This window comes from Lonchura striata, chromosome 5 (genome assembly GCF_050655825.1).
Source record: "Lonchura striata isolate lonStrDom1 chromosome 5, ASM5065582v1, whole genome shotgun sequence".
Taxonomy (NCBI): Eukaryota; Metazoa; Chordata; class Aves; order Passeriformes; family Estrildidae; genus Lonchura; species Lonchura striata.
In genome coordinates, this window is record NC_140707.1 from 25,464,168 (window position 1) to 25,478,476 (window position 14,309).

General features: G+C 40.0%; 1 protein-coding gene and 1 long non-coding RNA gene across 9 annotated transcripts in view; one reads left to right on the top strand and one right to left on the bottom strand.

The window, feature by feature from the left end:
- Positions 1–14,309, top strand: part of KCNC1 (potassium voltage-gated channel subfamily C member 1) — a 129,529-nt gene that overhangs the window by 35,659 nt on the left and 79,561 nt on the right. The window lies entirely within an intron of this gene.
- LOC146767307 (uncharacterized) overlaps positions 1–14,309 on the bottom strand; it is a 71,974-nt gene that overhangs the window by 34,483 nt on the left and 23,182 nt on the right. Inside the window, exon 1 of the long non-coding RNA XR_014955966.1 lies at positions 1–14,309. This exon is cut by the window's left edge and continues 16,135 nt beyond it; it is cut by the window's right edge and continues 23,182 nt beyond it. This is a non-coding gene — a long non-coding RNA (uncharacterized LOC146767307).

Genomic DNA, 14,309 nt, shown 5'->3' on the forward strand with positions numbered 1-14,309 from the left:
CAACACCAATAAGTATTGCTAAAGACATGAGATTTGAAAAAGGCTTGGACAAATTAAAATGTAAAGTAATTTTACAGACATCAGTTGAATGAAACTGAAGCATCCTTTAATCTTACTGGCAGCTACTTGTCAAACAAAGAGTATATACAGTCTTCCTTCTAATTTGAACAGAATGGGCAGGACAAGCATATGATGTCCTGCTCAGCCAAGAATTCAGGGATTGCATTCCAAGTCCAAAGTTTAAGTACTCTTATATGCTGTTACAAAAGAATGGCTGGCTAAAAATAGATAAATAAACAAACAACCACAATAGAAACCCCACAACTCCTAGCCAATGTAGTTTTGCATGAACTGTTGGCAGGTAAGTAGCAACTATAATCCTGACTGTGACTGCCTTCTGCTCTCATCAGGAGATTGCTTATAAGTGATCCAAGTCAGAAATATTTTCATTTTTGTCCTTTGATTTCTGTGCTACAAAACAAAGATAACTAATTGCTGTAATTTCCCCATAAATAGAGAAGGTAAGGCTTTTAAGCACTTCAAGTATTAGACAATTTCTATGCATTTAAGCATTGGCAAGATACATTGAAATAGGGCTGAAAGTAACCTGAACCTTGGTATTTTACCACTGCAGTGCTGAGGCATCACTAGCCAAGTATGGGACAGTGCTACAAACAATGCTGCCATACGATGTACTCTGCCACTCCCTCCCCTGCCCCACAAAAGACAGTGAAAGCCTTGTTGGTTTTAAGGAAAAAAAAAAATAAATAAAGCAGAAGCAAGTGTGTGATTTCATAGAATAGTTGGTGTCCCTTCAGGAATTGACATGAAGCTTACTGAAATCAGGGGCAGTCCTTTAACCAAGCATTGTGACATCTCTGCAAGGCATGTGCATTCATGACTGGTGTTTTCTGGAAGAACTGTGCACCTTAGTTTGCTGAAGGTGCAATCTGAAAACAATCTCTTGGAAGAAAACATACATAGCAAATGCCCAAAAACCCGAACTCCAGCAAACAACAACAAAAAGACAAAAAATTTCCAACTAAAGAGACGCTACCCAAAGAAAATCAAGCCACTAACGCCCTCCACCCCCAGCCAGAATCTTCAACCTCTATTTTTCACATTTCAAGATGAGAAATAATTGGTCATCAGTCAGGGAGAAGGGCCTCAGCAGGAACCCAGGATTATATAAAAACTGCTTGCTATAAACTCCAGTACAGATAAGAATACCTTGATAAAGCCAGAGAAAAATGAAGTGACTAAAATTTATTTCAGAATCCTGCTAATGTAATCAAACAAAAACATTATTCAAGAATTATTTTGTAGTGTGTTGATCTAGCTTTATGCTTTCAGTGTTTACAATATATTTCTTTTTAATTACAAAAAAATGGCTTTCCCTCTTCACTCTCCTCCACTGGATTAACTCACTGAGGTTCAACATGGCACAGGCTAATCCAAGGCTCCTGGTTTATGCCCTGGTATTTCTATTTGTTGTCAGGTCATTATTTGTTTTTGCTGTATGTTCTAATACTGCTCATGGGATGCAACCTAAATGGAAAACAGCAGGAGCCTGAGATATGAGAGTGGAAGTTTGCATCAACACTTAAAGTGGAAAAAGTATTCTGCACCGCTTGTTCTTTAAGATCCTAAAACTTATGGAAACCATTTTGGTTTAGGCTAAGACAATATACTATACATTGCTCTTAGCAGTAGCTGAAGAGCTGCTCCAATTCTTCAGGACACAGTTGTCAAAGAAGAGCTGCAGTTTCTAACTGCTGAAATTCAGTGTTGTTCAGCTACAAAAGTTTAACTTAGGACCCATATGAAAGGCAAGCATGGGTCATAATATCCAAATCGCCTTTCTTAAGGGCCTAAATGGAAAGAATGACAAATCAGACTTGGCATCTCTGTACCCATCTTTAACTAGAAAAGTTTTCAGATGAATAAAATCATTCTGTCACATGACTGGATACAATCTAAACTACTTTCCTGGGTTAGAGAAAATAGAATATGCGCAGGAAAGGAAAATCATCTGAATTCACTGCAGTGACTAAGTCTGGGCTGAGTTCCAGTCTCATTAAAATCAGAAAACCATGGACCAATCCAATATCTTGGCAGAGACATATGAGCAATAAAAAAGTTCCTCCCTGCTTTCCTCATCTTGACATTCATATGCGAGGGCAAGGACAAGTGCCTGTATCACCCTACATGCAAACATCATGAGTGGCACGGCACAAATAGGTTGGCATAAAGGTTTGAAACTGATGCTCAAAGAAAGCAGCAGGTGGCTCTTCTGCAGGATTGTGCAGTTAAAAGGGAGTTTGGCTAGATAGTTTGCAATTTCAGAGGTACAACATCTTACCACAGTACACAGCTTCTGACTTTTGGGTATCTGAGAGTTTTGGGGTTAGGTTTTGTTTTGTTTTTGATTTAGGCAGTTAAGCCTCAGTGGAGGAACATGGACAGAGTGTGACTCTAAGGAAAACATGAACCTCTAAGGATGCTTTCCTTGTTTCTCAGCTGTGCTCAGGAAAATGCAGCTGCCCAACCTCTGGGTTATTTGCAAAGAATAGTATTTTCACATAGAGTACACTTCCCCTCACTTGTATGGTAATAAATGAACTTGAAATTAATGTGAAGAAGTGATCAATAGCTACTTTTCCTCCACAAATGCATTGATCTTAAAAGGCAATTGCTTCCTCAGAGCCCAACACTGAGAAAAGATATCAGCATAAGAAAGTTGGGCGTGCTTTGTGTTGCTCTTCTCCGAGTGGAGATCCCTGTTGAATTAGAGTGATTTATGAGAGATCAATGCTACTGCAACTTGTCTGGTTGTGAATTTGCTATGGAATATCATCACTTCAAAGAATCTAATACAATTACTCTTACCATCCTAATTCACTTTCTTATGACATGGATTTGTAGCGCAGAAGAGCATTGGACCTTTAACTAATGTGAAGGAAAAACTGATTTGCTTAGTCGTTCTCCTTTCATCTAACATTCAGAGCCATCCTCCAAGTGGAAACAATACTTTTTAAAAAAATAAGATGTCAAAGACAGTTTCTGATACAAGCGAAAAGATCCTTTGAAAGAATCCTTAAAGATGTACCTTGCACAGAGAACTTGCCATTAATATCATAATAAAATTTCAGCTGAAATTAGAAACAATTTTAACATGCAAAAGGAATCCATAGATCAAACACTACAAAGGAGAAGAACATAATGTAGCTTTCAAACAGATGTAGATGAATTTGACAGAGGTAAGGTTAAGTTGGGTTAGAAACACCAGCTGTGGGGAAGAAAGATCAGGCCACACAACTCATGGGGTTTCTATATTAATTTCTTTACCTGGGCCATCTTTAAGTGATTCTTTTCATGCTATTGCTGTAAAAAGAGAGGGAATGTGAAGTATTGCTTGTATGAACACAATCTTTGATAAAACTCAAGTATATGTAAAATTATTCAGCAGAAAATCTAAAATTGTTTTTAAACACTTAAATAAGCGATTTGAGCCTGTGAGACTAATAAGAGATATGGGACTATTTTTATTAAAGGGAGTATACAATTTGGTTGAAATTCAATAACAGAGTTGAGATTAGTGGAACAACCTATTTTTGAAACTGGGGAGCTGGTAAAAATCACTGGTTTGTCAACAGCATTTGGCTTTAATCTTCCTTAGGGATAGGAGAAATGTCCAGGAGCTATTCTCATTCTGCTCTCCAGATCAGATAATTTCTAAGTCATGCTGCAAATTTTACCTTTAAAGTCTGGGGAAAAATATCCCCAGTTCTCATTTCCTTCAGTAATGAGAGATCTCTCATAGGAATCCCTCATAGTTGGCCTAAAAGTTCAAAAGCACTCTTTGCATTCTGGAATGGAACTTTTTGCAACATCTTGATACCACCACCCCCCAAATATTCTACATGCTGCCAAAACTTGCCTTTGACTAATCCTGTGGTTACAATCAGCAGAAGCAGCTTTTAGCAGTCAGCAGGTGGGGGCCCATCTTGATTCACACCAATCGCAAAATTTCTCAGTGCAGAAAAGCAAGGACAGGGTCAAAAGCATCAAGGTGAAAAAGAACAGTAAGGTGAGAAGCAGTTATAAACTTATCCAAGGGAAAAACCCAGGCATTTATAGGGGAGAGAGATACATTCTCTATTCCTGTAAAACGGCTTAAGTCTTGAATTTACAGTGACACTTTCACAGCTCAGCTCCTGTGTTGTTAGCTCCATAACAATGCTGAAACTGCTAGACTTGGGTGACATTAATGGAACTTCTAACCCAATAAAACACAGCTGCTTCTGAGGATTTTAGGAGGCACCTTTACTGGGAAGCTCTGGAATATATTTCATGCTGTTAAGTTTAACACTGGGTTTTAACTGAATTTCCTTGATGCCAGCCCAGTGAGTCAAATTCATTCTCAATGCCTTGTGCAATCCTCACTTTGAAGTTCAAGCTGGGAACATAAACAGCCAAACACAGCAAAGAGAAAAGCAGGAAAACAGTGTAAAAATAGTGGATAACTTCAAATAGAAAGCAACATTTAAATGCTATAGAGATAATAGTAGAGATCTTTTTAATAAAACTTGCTCACTAATTCCCCACTTCTCTGAAGTTTTCAATGGCATCTTTTCTTCAGAGCAGCTGTGCAGAATCTCCCCCTGCACCTCTCTGAGGCTGGTTGTTGGCCGTGGCACGAGCTATGGCAGCAAACCCGCTCCCCACGTGCCAGCAGCTGTGGGCTGTGCGCTGCCATGGCCAGTCCATCTGCCACCACCGCCTGTGCCAGCACAAAGGGCATCATTATCCTGCACTGAACCGAGAGCCAGAGGAAGGAAATACCCCTGGCAGCAAAGCATTCCTGCTCTCAGCGCTCCTCTTTGCTTCCTCCTTTTTGTCAGTGCTCAGTTCTCCATCTGCTCTCCAGGGGTGCTATGGCAAATATTGGGGAAAATGAGCGCAATGCAACATAAGGGAAGCCACTGCCAAAAAGGCATTTTTGGGTCATTTCTGCCCTTGCCCTGAGAGAGGAAGATGAGTAGATGTAGTCATCAGTCTGATGGCTTCAGGTCTAAATGAAGGTATGCTCCAAGAACTGTGGAGAGAGCTTGAGGCATGTCCTACTCTCTCAGAGTCCAAAGAAGAGCAGCTTGACCAAAGCTGGAATAGCAATTTTTCTCTGCCCCAAACTGAGAGAGAGGGCATTAATATGGATTACATGAACTCTTGGAACAGCTTGATTAAAGAGAGGCTGCTGTGTAACATGGCAAAAAACCCGAGTAGACAGTACAAGCAAGAGTCAAAGAAGCACCAGTAGAATTCCCACCAAGAATTTAACTACCTTATAAAGCAAATTAACTTTGAACAGAAGCCCTAAACTTCAATTTTTGTTTCTTTGAGAGAAGATTAAAGTATTTCAACTGAATTTAAATTTTCACAAGTAATACAAGGGGGAATAAAAGTCAGATTTTCCAAAATACACAGATTTTATTAACTGAAATCTATTTCAATGAAAAATTCCTGAGTGTTGCCACCTAGCCCAGAAGGATAGACACAAACCCTCCACTGCTGCCACTATCAAGCTCCTGCCAAATACACTTTGTGCACAGGGAAGCAGGAAGCAAGAATCCCTGTCTCATTCTGCCTTCCACTTCCCAGGGCTGCCTCCAGGGCTCAGAGGTAGGCAGCCAAACCTTTCTTCCCCTTCCCTATATCACACCTCAGGATAGGACTGTGCAGCAGGAAGTGAAAAGAATCAGCTAACTCTCAGCTGACAGTCCTAAGCAACAGCAAATACCTACTCCTAAACCAGCTAATCCATAGTCTCCCTACCAAAAAATACTATTTTTACTCCTCCATTAGTGGGACTAGCATGAGTCAACAGACAAATTCGCTTTTTAAGAAAGTCATGACAAATGTAATTTCACCTTTATGTTGCAGATTGCCCCATTTCATCAAAAACAACTTTGTTTTTAAGTTAAGTAAGATGAAACATCAACATTAGCCTCGGAAACCAACCCTTCCTTGCCACTGATGGAGTGAAGCAAATAGGGATTGAGATACAAGCTTGAAAATTCACAAATTGCTTCAGCACCAGACAGTTAAGGTATATAGAGCTGAGGTCAATAGAGCACAGCCAGCTGAAAATTGAAAAACTAGAAAGCTATTGCAATTTATAATGATTAAGGATCTGACTCATTGATTCCAGTTCTTCTTTTCTTCTTACTAATGAAAAGGCAGAAGTTGTCTTTTGGAAACAAGGATAGGCATGCAAGCATAATTGAAGAAATGGACCCCTTGTTTCTGGTAAATAACAATCCCTCCTTCTCTGTGTGCATTGGCTGAAGTGCTGCAAGTTGGCAGTCAGGAAATGAATTCTTTTTGCAGTTACAGCTGGATAAATTCAATGCTTGGGATAAATTGGCCTCGAGCAAACTTATAAAAAAAAAGTACTTCCTTGCTAAGTGATCCCAAGAGACATATGTCTCTATAAAACAGTTAAGGGGAAGCTGCTGACTTGCACTCAGTGGGTTCAACATTTTGAAAATGATTTTGTTTTAAATCTTACAGAACCACTTACGTAACAGGCAGCAAGGAGAGTTTTGGTGGTTTTTTTTTTTTTAGACACTTGCTATTTGGAAGATTAAGAGATGGAATCAGTGGTACATCACAATGAAACTTTAATTATCGGAAGTTTGGCACCATGATAAATTTCACTGCGTTGCTTTGACAGCGCACTTTGTCTCACAGAGACTGAACTTCACGTGCAGCCTTTAGCTCCACATGATGCACTTTGGAGCTTGCCTCTCTACATGGTGCTCTGTTCTGGAACTGCTGAGAGAGGGAGCAGTCATTTCCCAGCCACAGAGACCTCCTGGTAGCTTTCCCAGGGCAGCTGGCTCAGCCCTCCTGCAGCCACGGGGGAGAGCTGCTCGTGTGCCTCTGACTTTGAGAGCTGGTGGCTCTGGGGAGAAGCTCCTGCAGGGTGAGGTGAGATGTGCAGCAGCTATCCCAACAGAGGGTTAGCATCCCCTGCACCCTCGCTCTCCTCTGCACGGAAAAGCAGTGGGACAGCAAGTGCAGGAAACAGCTCCAATAGCTCTGTGCCGGCACATGGCTCCTTTTTGCCAGCTGAATTCCCAGATGGCCATTAGCACCCAGCTATTTGGCCTGCATGCTTTCAAAGGCCTCAGGGAGCAGAGTCTGCACGCCCGCCAGATCCCTGTGGGGCAACTGCAGCCATACCATGTTCACTTCAGCTCTTCCACGAGGTTTGTTCACAAGTGGAGCAAACGTAACAATTTTCGGTCCTTAATTACAGTGGCTAAGCATATGCCACATTTGATTCCAGAGGTGAGAAAATTCACTCGTGCACGTATTTTATACAGGCAGATGTTGTATGTGGTTTTTATATTTATTAAGGTAGGATTCTCAGTTCAAATCAACTAGAGTAAGTTTAGAGGTGCGCCAATTTATGGCAAAAGAATGCTGGGAGATAGAAGCTCTAGGCTAAAACATGGTATAGAAGAGATAGGCATTCTTATTAGTCTCTGGTTTAGCCCTCACATGCAAAAGAAAGTAATGTGAAGCAATTCAAGAGAAAAAATTACTTTAATAGTAGGGGCTAGAGATTAAGTATATTATGAACTACAAACTCTGTGTATTCTTTCAGCACCTACTGTGCTAGTCAGAGTCACTTTGTTCATTTAGGACAAAGCCCTTCCTGAGAACCTCACCAAAGAGTAACCAGAGTTACTTAGGGCATCCCATAAAGAATAAACCTGAAGAAAGGACATGGATAGGGTTTGATCTGGAAGGAAGGTACAACTCTGCACATAAGCAGAGCTGAAGAAATTCATGTACTCTTCTTGGATAGCTGGGAGTGAAAAGAAATAACCTGTTATATTAATAAGGAAAGGCAGGTAGTCAGAGACTTAGAAAATCACACCCATTCACCTGCAAGGAAGGAAAATTTCATGCTAAAGCAGGAAATACAATTGTTGTTGACCTCCATAAGAGCTGGAAATAGCATAAGTCAAGTGAATCTGATTGTAGCTTCACAATCTATATAAAGAGAAGCCAATTTTTCTTTGACTAACATGCTTATATTTAGGATCCTAAATCTGTATTTGGAAACCTAAGGAACTGACCTGATTTTCTGAAGTGCTCAGCACCCAGTGAATGAGTGGAAACATTTTTAAGTGGCTTCAGCAGGAGCTGCTGGATTCAAGAGCTTTGGGTGAGAAGAAATCAAAGTTTCGTTCTATTTCTTAACTTTGTGCTTACAAAACTAAGATTTTCATTTTCAGAATTCATGACTGCAGCAGTGTCTGGTTTTACTTTAACTAGTGTACTGCTAGAACTACAAAGTATGTGGATTTTAAAAGGTTTTCAAACTCTTTCACTATGACTTAAATAGGGATATTTAACACAGCGTTAACACAGATCCACTTTGCTGCCATGCTAGTTTGAAATCTGAATAAAATAATCCCTAGAGCAAAAGCAAGGCTATATAAACAAAACCATGGCAAAGCCATATGAGAGTCAGGAGTAAATTATATTTGGGAATGCTCACATGTAAAAAGAATATTCCTGGTATATCAGTTGAGGAAAAAAGAAGAGTTCCAACAATTTGGTAAACTGTGGGGGCCATCCCTAAAAATGGCCTTTCCCCAGCAGATAATAAAGTCTTGAGGACAAATTGCTGGTGTCTTAAAAGGGCACTGGTATCAGTCTCTCTCTCATTCAGAAGTTTTTTATATCTTCTGAAGACCACAAGATGGTATAAACCTATTTGGAAAAGACATTGTAAAAACCTATGGCCGAGCCAATCCTTACCAAAATACAAGGATAATTCATTAATTACTGCTGTATTATTTCCTCTAATGGCACTATAGCATGAAAATCTCAGTGTTCATGCTACACATTTGCAAGCACAAATTTTTTTTTAGTGGTACTGCATTTGGACATTCTGGAAATTGGGAAAAGAAACATATTTAATTGAGTTCTTGTTTTTATTTCACCGTGACCATTTCAAAGTTTTAGTGTAATTCATAAAATAAGATTTTGATTGAATCCCACTAAAATTATTTAAATACAGTCCTCTCTGCATGCCCTTCACAGTAGCATTGGGGTCTACAAATCTCATAGATCTGCCTGATAAATGAGTTGTACATTAAAGCCACTTCTTAAAAGCACACACTAAATTAGGCACCTTTCTGCAGAGATAAGATTTAAAGGTTAGGACACTCTTTCTAATACAAAACACTCATACACACAGGATACCATTACCAGCAGTCATGAAGCAAAGCTCATTAAATAAAAAGAAAATTGAATTCTTATTTGTCTCAATGAAGAAATGTAACTACCCAGAACAAGAAACATATCAAGACCATTATTTCCAGTACAGAAATGTCTACTGGCCCCAAAAGCAGCATTGAGAACCCTTTATGGCAGGCTCTGCACAAATACCAGCTAGATGTGGTCCTTATCAGCAGTTATTACATTTGTCAATGGACAGACAAAAGGCAAAATGTAGAGCAGAACAGAGGCACATCAGATGAGATGAGTGAGGAATTAAACAGACCTCAAAGTCACCCCTCCTGCAACTTCTAACAGGTCAAATTTAGTCCCCAAATATGCTTGTGCCCCGTGTGTATGCTTATTGAGTGTGTGTGTATGAAGTGCTTTCAACAACTGTAACACAAGCAAGTGAACACAACTGATTTTTCTGCAGCAAACCCCATTTTTCACATCTTACCACCTGTTTCCAAATTCTCTACTGACCATGGATTGCCACTTGCACTGGCAAATTACTTTCCAGACTGTTCTATAGTTCAGGTTCTCTTCTGTCTGAAAGCTTTTCTGTCTCTGGGGCTAAATTTCCAGCTAGATTTTCAAAGCACTACAAGGAATATAATCACTTTGTGGTTTTGTGTTTTTTTTTCATGGAAAGCATGTGACTCAAGCCTGCCACCTCTCAAAAAGCTCAGGCTGGACTTTGCTTCTAATCCTGGCCAATGCTTACTTGGGCTTTGAGTAAACTTGTCAAACCCAAATTTGTACTAGATATGCTGTTCATAAAAATGTGGAAAAAAGCCCAGATGACCTGTAAAAAATTAGGAGTTTTTTTTTACTTAGTTAACAGAGTCATCCCTTAAAACAGCACTAGAAGAGCTATATGATCATTATCTCTACAAATCAGTTTATTTATAAAACCATTCATTCAGTGATCCTGGAGAGCTGGGACAATCACACATTCTAGGGCAGGTGATGTACCAAAATGCATGCACTGGCTAGACAGCACAATTACCTTGCAATTACAAAGGTGCTCAGGAGTGTGATACTTCCAGTACTAGAGCTTTCAGGCAGTGTAAAGCAGTGATTTAATACAAAAGCTGGCTATTAAAAAGCTTAATAGTCTTAAGATGGATGCCAAGTTTCACCATTAGAATTAAGGTCCCAGCTGGGACTGAAAGTTTCTTCCCTGGGAACCACTCTACTCATCATTCAGCAGTGGCTGCTGTTTCTGCAGGCAGGCAGGCAGTAAACAGCTCCCCACTATTGCCTCCTGTTCCTCAGAGATGAGGAGAGCTCTCCTGCAGCCTCACAGAGAGGTGAATGCCTCATCCCCCCCTAAAACTGGAGCAGCAGTGAGCACTTCTTAGCAGACCACAGCAGGGGCTGATGAACCTCCAGGTATCTGAAATTGGTGGAGGAGAGGCTTGAAAAGGAAAGGAATAAGAAGAAGCTTTAACTCTTTGATTTAAAGGCATTTCCTAAGGCCAGCCCAAACCACTTCTGTCCCCAGGATTAGCAAGAGGTGCTGCAGAAGAGAAGGGGTCTTGGGGATGTCTAAGTCACATGCACAAAGCCCAGAGGAAATGCATCATAAGTGAACTGGTGTTTACAGAGATTATGCAGCACTGATTTGTCCTCTGAAAAGAGACAAAACTTTCCATTAAATTATTGGCTCATCTGGAAAGTAACCTACTAGAAAGGAAGTAGATTTTGGAGTTCGAAGGTGCAAAAGTTGAATGATGATGCTGCCTAATGGGAGAAACAAATGGATTAGAGTCCACACAGCAATGCCCAGACTGACCCTCTCTCAATCCATCTCCCACATAAAATATCTACTGAAAGGTACAGAAATAATCACTTCATTACCAGAAACCCAGTGAAACAATAATGATCTAGACTTCAAGTGTCAGTTGTCTGTAATTGTCCTTCATATTGTATGCCAGCTATTTCCAAATGGACTTTTGAACAGAAGCCCACAAATCCCAGTACAGAACAGGAACCGGGATGATCTTCAGAGACAAAGCTGCCCATGCCTGGTAAAAAGCCATGGAGCTTAACTTCCTCTACACTGCAAAGTGGCACTTGGTGGTACTTCAATTGTTTCATAAGTCACAGTGTTTCAGACTGAATCTTTGAGTCAAAGGGAATTTCTCTCAGAGAAAACTGCTACAGGACTGAGATCTGACTGGCTGAAGCAACAGCCTCCTTCCCTCTTGATGGCACAAAACTACAGTGCAAAAACAAACATAACACAGAAAGTGCTTTCCTCATAAAGACAATTCAATACCAGGAAAGAGAAGTTGCAAAATAGCCTGCCAGGTTCTGTTTTCTCCTGGAGTGCATCTGCTCAGCCAGTTCTTTAGGGCACAAAGAGGGCTGGCAAAGTCTATGGAGGAACAGCTGACAGCAAGGCATTACTCAGGGGAATGCACAGATGTTACAAACACCTACGCTTCATTCCAAAATTAACTTTTTTATTAGCAAACATTTGACAGTCTCAGGTCTGTCTGCCTTAGAACAACAGTCTGCTTTGGAATGCTCATCAGGAAAATGTTACTTATTTGTGTTCAGGCAACTTGATCTTGGAAGATGCCCATACAGTATTTACTGGAACCAATGGGTAGAGGGGAAAACAAAGTGCTTTATACCATATACTCAACACCACTAATTACTTCTTCCCTTGCTTACAACTGCATTATTGATTACACACCGTGCTGTGTCCTGGGTGGTTCAGGTATAAGGTTGTGGTGGTAAAGTTATACCTGATTAAATTCTGAAGGCTTCCTACCACTTATTTAAGCCCAGGTTTAGGCTGTCCTAGGCTGATCTTACATGTGCCTTGCACTGTCTTCCAGGATATTTTGTCAGATTCTCATGTGATGCAAGTGAACCTGGCAGCACTGCAGGGAAGAGAATGATTTCCTCTTCCACCGGCTGAGAGTCTGGCACATACTTTTTCCTAATTAGTATTCATCCTTAGGCCTGCTGAATTTATGGGAGAGAGTTAGCTGCCCATGGAAATCCTAATTGTTTAGAAGCTCAATATCCCATATAGCCTGCAACTCTCAGTGAGAGCACCTTAATTATAAAAAACCCCAACTCTATTATATTAATTTGTCCTTAGTAAGCTGACACTACACGAGCTAATATTTTACTAACTTAAAGAGTTCTGTAAAGATTTAAAATGTTTTCCAAAAGCATTGAAACAACAAAAGACAAAACAAAAATGTCCAATTATTCTAAAGTGACACACCTCTAGTTCCACAAAGAACTAAAGACATTCTCTCCACAGAGAAATATAGCCTAGTCTTCAAATTGCCCTTCAACTTCTGAGTCATTTGGGCACATTTAACACTTTTAAGCAAGATAAAGACACACGAAATACTATAGACTTTCCAAATCACAGGGCAAAACCATTCACAAATGAAGAATTATAGAAATACTCAGGAAATACTCTGTCTACTCTCTCCCACCTCCTGCCAGCTTTGTTACATAGAATCTGATCTAAAAAAATACTCTACATTTTCATTCCTTAGTACATAGGTAATTTACTTTTTGTCCCAACCGCCATTTCTTTTAGGTCATCATTTTCTCTGCCTTTCCCTTCTCACTTTCCTTTATTCTCCCTTTTTTTTTTTTTTTTTTTTTCTTTTTAGCACCACCCGTGAAAAGAAAAATTTTTTCAAAGGCCAAGGACCAAGTCAGGCCATGTATAACTTGGGTGACTTGCACAGCTGCCAGGCACAAATGCCAATTTCAATATCTGCTCAGAGTGGACAACACAGCTGAAACTGTTACCAGCTTCATGAAGCCTGGCACTTGACTTTTACACACTTTTTGCTTTCATTTCCCTGTTCAAACGTTGTGAAAATTGAGTGAGATCTTGATTTCCAACTACTCTTCCAGAAGTCCCTGAAGCAATATACAGGAAGGAAATTTTAGAAGAAGGTGCCACAAAATGAAATGCCAACACCATTTCCAGGACAAAGGCACACCTACATATAGTGCAAGAATCTTTATTTTTCAGAAGTGGAGTTTGGAAGGCAACCAGCCTTTCAAAATGACAGGTCTGCAGCTCAGTTTGAACAAATGTATTGGATACCACTACAAAATAGCACTGGCTTTCAAACTGTCTGAAAAAAATCCATTTGCTTTCAATCAAAGAACACAAGATAATATGCAACACAAATCCCAGTCCCATGCCAAACCTCATGTTTCTTTAATCTTAGATACAATCACATAAAGTCATTTAAAAAAAGAGACAAGCTGTTTAAAAAAAAATGCACATTCACTATTAGAAAATACTAAGTCTTTGAAAAAAAGTCAGAAGGTCGTAGCTTCCACCAACAATTACCTTCATAAAAATCAAGTTCTTGATTCACACAGGCAAGTTGGAGTGATTAGTTTGAAATTTTCTGTGAATGACAGCTAAGCTCCAATGCATATTTTTTTCTGGAAGAAATAACTGCTGTACCCTATAGTTAGACTTTAAGTATTTTTTTTCTGACTATCTCCAAATAGAATGTTTTTGCATTAAAAAATATATAAGTGCAGTGTTTTTATATTGCTACAGGATGTTGATCTGGTCTAACACCCCTGCTCAAGCAGGGTCACCTAGAGCCAGATCCATGGGAACATATCCAGGCAGATTTTTAATATCCCCAAGGTAGGACACTCCACAACCTCTATCAGCAGCCTGATCCATTGCTCAGGCAAAGTGTTTCCTGATGTTTGAAAGGAAGCCCTCCTGTGGTTCAGTGTGTGCCCTTTGCCTCTTGTCCTGTCACTGTGCACCACTGCCTGGCTCCATCCTCTTTGCATGCTCCCTTCACCTATCCATTTTCATTAACAGCATCCCCCCACCCCAGTCCTCTCCTCCCCAGGCTAAACAGCCCCAGTTCTCTCTGCCTTTACTCACATGAGAGATTAGTTATCTCTCTAATCACTTTTCAAACTCAAACATTCCACAACACATTTTTTTTCTTTTTTTTTTCTGATAAAACTAC